This window comes from Ranitomeya variabilis, chromosome 1 (genome assembly GCF_051348905.1).
Source record: "Ranitomeya variabilis isolate aRanVar5 chromosome 1, aRanVar5.hap1, whole genome shotgun sequence".
Classification (NCBI taxonomy): Eukaryota; Metazoa; Chordata; class Amphibia; order Anura; family Dendrobatidae; genus Ranitomeya; species Ranitomeya variabilis.
The window spans coordinates 577,690,208-577,695,761 of NC_135232.1; positions in this window are offsets into that span (position 1 = coordinate 577,690,208).

Genomic DNA, 5,554 nt, shown 5'->3' on the forward strand with positions numbered 1-5,554 from the left:
AGAATCTGATTTATCTTGAGTCTGCCAGGCGCCTGAATCCTAGACAGGCGCGCTGGTCGTTGTTTTTCTCTCGGTTTAATTTTGTGGTCTCATATCTACCAGGTTCTAAGAATGTGAAGGCGGATGCCCTTTCTAGGAGTTTTGAGCCTGATTCCCCTGGTGATTCGGAACCTACAGGTATCCTTAAGGATGGGGTGATATTATCCGCTATTTCCCCAGATCTGCGACGTGCTTTGCAAGAGTTTCAGGCGGATAGACCTGATCGCTGTCCACCTGGTAGACTGTTTGTTCCGGATGATTGGACCAGTAGAGTCATCTCGGAGGTTCATTCTTCTACGCTGCCGGGTCATCCTGGAATTTTTGGTACCAGGGATTTGGTGGCTAGATCCTTCTGGTGGCCATCTCTGTCTCGTGATGTGCGTGTTTTTGTGCAGTCTTGTGATGTGTGGGCTCGGGCCAAGCCTTGTTGTTCTAGGGCTAGCGGGTTGTTGTTGCCCTTGCCTATTCCGAAGAGGCCTTGGACGCACATCTCGATGGACTTTATTTCTGATCTTCCTGTCTCTCAGAGGATGTCTGTTATCTGGGTGGTGTGTGACCGTTTTTCTAAGATGGTTCAATTGGTGCCATTGCCGAAGTTGCCTTCCTCGTCTGAGTTGGTTCCTTTGTTTTTTCAAAATGTGGTTCGCTTGCATGGTATTCCTGAAAATATCGTTTCTGATAGGGGTACCCAGTTCGTTTCTAGATTTTGGCGGGCATTCTGTGCCAGGTTGGGCATTGATTTGTCTTTTTCGTCTGCCTTCCATCCTCAGACTAATGGCCAGACGGAGCGAACTAATCAAACTTTGGAGACGTATTTGAGGTGTTTTGTGTCTGCGGATCAGGATGATTGGGTTGCCTTTTTGCCGTTGGCGGAGTTTGCTCTTAATAATCGGGCCAGTTCTGCCACTTTGGTTTCCCCTTTCTTTTGCAATTCGGGGTTTCATCCCCGTTTTTCTTCTGGTCAGGTGGAGTCTTCGGATTGTCCTGGAGTAGATGCTGTGGTGGATCGGTTGTATCGGATTTGGGAACAAGTGGTGGACAATTTGAATTTGTCCCAGGAGAGGACTCAGCGGTTTGCTAACCGCCAGCGTCGGGTTGGTCCTCGCCTTCGTGTTGGGGACTTGGTGTGGTTGTCTTCCCATTTTGTCCCAATGAGGGTTTCTTCTCCTAAATTCAAGCCTCGGTTCATCGGTCCCTATAGGATTTTGGAGATTATTAACCCTGTTTCCTTTCGTTTGGACCTTCCGGCATCTTTCGCTATCCATAATGTGTTCCATCGGTCGTTGTTGCGGAGATACGAGGTGCCGGTGGTTCCTTCTGCTGGGCCTCCTGCTCCTGTGCTGGTTGAGGGTGAATTGGAGTACGTTATAGAGAAGATATTGGACTCCCGTATTTCCAGGCGGAGACTCCAGTACCTGGTTAAATGGAAGGGCTATGGTCAGGAAGATAATTCTTGGGTAACTGCCTCTGATGTTCATGCCTCGAATTTGGTTCGTGCCTTTCATAGGGCTCATCCGGGTCGCCCTGGCGGTTCTTGTGAGGGTTCGGTGCCCCCTCCTTAAGGGGGGGGTACTGTTGTGATCCGCTTTTTGGCTCCCCTGGTGGTGGCTGGTGGTACTGGAGACTTGTGTGTGCTTTTCTGCCTCAGCTCACCTGCTTCCATCAGTTTTGGGAGTTCCCTATTTAGCCTTGCTCTCCAGTCACTTCCTTGCCGGTCATCATTGTAACCTGAGTCTTTCAGTTGCATGTTCCTGCTACTAGTCTGCTGATCAGCTAAGTGGACTCTTGTCCTTATTGGTTTGTTTTTCTTGTCCAGTTTACAGTTTTGTCATTTCCTGTTACTGGAAGCTCTTGTGGACTGAAATTGTCACTCCTGTGTCATGAGTTGACACAGGAGTCTTAAAGTAATTTCAGGATGGGTTTTTGAAAGGGTTTTTCAGCTGACCGTGAAGTCCTCTTTTGTATCCTTCCTCTATCTAGTAAGTGGACCTCGCTTTGCTAAATCTACCTTCATACTGTGTATGTCTTTTCCTCTGAACTCACCGTTAATATACGTGGGGGCTACTATCATCTTTGGGGAATTTCTCTAGAGGTAAGCCAGGTCTGTTCCTTCCTCTTCCAGGCGTAGTTAGTTCTCCGGCTGGCGCATGGCATCTAGGCAGCCGTAGGAATGCTTCCTGGCTACTGTTAGTTGTGTGGTAGATTTAGGTCACGGTCAGCTTGAGTTTCCATCACCCGAGAGCTAGTCTGTTATTTTTGTGTTTCTGATGTTCCCATGCCATTGGGGAATCATGACAGTAATTATTTGAAAAATGAACCATAAGGAATATAAGGCATAGATTTTGGACCCTAATTTCATCAGACGGCATGTCGACATGGATTAGTTGAAGTGTTGGCAAGATGCGAAAATGCCGTTGTCTCTAAGGCTACTCACTTCCCCAGCTCCATGTTTTAGCCTCTCTCTGCCATCTGACATACTATCCCGTCGATCTGCCCTGGGCCTGTCTGGCCATGGATGGGATAGTACGTCATCAGCGATCGACCGTGCACGCGGGTGGTGTGCGGCCGATGGCAGCTGGGTGTCAGCTGCTTCTCATAGCTGACACCCAGCGCTAAGTGCCAGGAGCAGTCACTGACTGCTCCCGGCACTTTAACCCCCAGAACACTGCGATGAAACAAGATCACAGAGTTACGAAGCAGGCAGAGGGTATAGAGAAGCATTGCGCAGTGAGGGGGCTCCCTGCGTTCTTCCCTCAGAACATCGTGATGTGATCGCGTCATCATCTCATTGTCCTGAGGGTCTCCTTTCAGACTACTGGCTCCAAGATGGCCACAGAGTCCTTCTGGGTCCTGCATGGATGTGGCTCTGAGTACAGGCACTGGCAAGCCTCCTTCACTGCCTGTCAGATCGCTGATCTGATACAGTGCAGTGCAAAGTGTCAGATCAGCGATCTGACTTTATATAGTGATGTCCCATCTTGAGACAATGTAAAAAAGTAAAAAAAAAAATATTAGCATGTGTAAAAATATATTTTTTTAAATTCCTAAATAAAGGAAAAAATATATATTTCATATAAATACACTGTGTTCCAAATTATTATGCACATAGAGTTTAGGAGTGATAAGGTTAGAATTTTTTTGTTTGTCATTTAAACTCATTGATGGTGATGTGTGTCAGGGCTCTTTATATCACTGAAAGCAATTGCAGATACCTGTGCAAATTAGTTTGGCAGGTGTGTCCAAATAAAGGCAAGACTACTTAAGAAGGCTGTTCCACATTACTAAGCAGCCTACATTTTTTGCCAAAATGGGAAAGAAAAAGGATGTGTCGGCTGCTGAGAAGCAACAAATTGTGGAGTATTTAGGTCAAGGCATGACTACAATCATCATTGCCAAGACACTTCATCGTGATCATCGCACAATCAAGAAGTATGTAGCTGATTCCCAGCACACACGTGTGCATGCTGATAAGGAAAAATTGAGGACTCTTTCCAACAGGCAATTGCGTAAGGTTAAAAGAGCAGCTGCAAAAATGCCTTGTCATAGCAGCAGACAAGTTTTTGAAGCTGCTGGTGCCTCCAACGTCCCCAGAACAACAAGATGCAGGGTCCTTCAGAGGTTTGCAGCTGTGCGTAAGCCATCCTGTCGACCAACTCTATCCACTGCAACAAGCAGAAACGGCTCTAGTGGGCCAAACGATACATGAAGACTGACTTCCAAACTGTTTTGTTCACCGATGAGTGCCGTGCAACGCTCGATGGTCCAGATGGATGGAGTGGAGGATGGACACCCCATGAAAACACGGCTAAGGTGCCAACAAGGAGGAGGTGGAGTAATGTTTTGGGCTGGAATCATGGGGAGAGAGATTGTCGGCCCATTTATGATCCCTGAAGGGGTAAAGATGAACTCCATAATCTATGTGGAGTTTCTAAAACAACACTTCCTGCCATGGTTCAAGAGATAGAACCGTGCTTTCTGCAGCAAGATCATTTTCATGCATGATAATGCACCGTCTCATGCTGCAAAAAACACATCTGCATCTCTGGCTGCTATGGGCATAAAAGAGGACAAACTTATAGTGTGGCCACCATCTTCCCCTGACCTCAACCCCATTGAGAACCTCTGGAGCATCATCAAAAGGAGTGTCTATGATGGCGGGAGGCAGTTCACATTTAAGCAACAGCTCTGGGAGGGTATTCTGTCCACATGCAAAACAATTGAAGCAGAAACCATCCAAAAACTGACAAATTCAATGGACGAGAGAGTTCAAAATAAACTTTTTTTGTTCAAAATAAAAAAAAAGGTTGAAAACTCTGCTGTGCATAATAATTTGGAACATGCATTTTGAGTGTTTATTTTTTTTTTTTAAAGATACTGTTTTCATAGGCAGTTTTTTCCAAAACATTGCAATTATACTAGAATAGTAGATGACTGGAAAATAACAATGACTGCAATTCAGATAGGTAATTTAGAGAAAATATGAGGAAATATTATTTGCATAATAATTTGGAACACAGTGTACATTTCTTTATGTAAATAAAAAAACCAATAGAAATACACATATTTAGTATCGCCACGTCCGTAAAGACCCAACCTATAAAAGTGCCCCGCTAGTTAATCCTTTTAGTGAACCCCTTAAAAAAAAACAAGGCAAAAAAAACAATGCATTATCATCATACCGCTGAACAAAAAATAGAATAACGCGATGAAAAAGACGGATATAAAAAACATGGTACCGCTGCAAACGTCATCTTGTCCCACAAAAAAACGAGTCATGATACAGTGTCATCAGCTGAAAAATAAAAGAGTTATAGCTCTCCGAATAAAACAATGCAAAAAAAATTATTTTTTATATAAAATAGTTTTTATTGTATAAAAGCGCCAAAACATACAAAAATGATATAAATGAGGTGTTGCTGTAATTGAACTAACCGGAAGAATAAAACTGCTATATCAATTTTACCACACACGGAATGGTATAAACGCCTCCCCCCCCCTCAAAAAAAAAATTCATGAATTGCTGTTTTTTGTTCATTCTGCCTCCCAAAATCGTAATAAAAAGCGATCAAAAAAGTCATGTGCCCAAAAATGGTACCAATAAAAACGTCAACCCGTCCCGCAGAAAAACAAGACATCACATGACTCTGTGGGCCAAAATATGGAAATAATTATAGCTCTCAAAATGTGGTAATGCAAAAACTATTTTTTGCAATAAAAAGCGTGTTTTAGCGTGTGACACATGCCAAACATAAAAACCCACCTTTAAATAGTAAATCAAACCCCCCTTTATCACCTCCTTAGTTGGGGAAAAATAATAAAATTTAAAAAAAATTATTTATTTCCATTTTCCCATTAGAGTAAGGATTACGGGTAAAGTTAGGGTTAGGGTTGGGTCTAAAGTTAGGATTAGGGTTAGGGTTGGGGCTAAAGTTAGGGTTATGGTTGGGGCTAAAGTTAGGGTTAGAGTTGAAGCTAAATTTAGGGTTAGGGTTGGGGCTAAAGTTAGGGTTCGAAC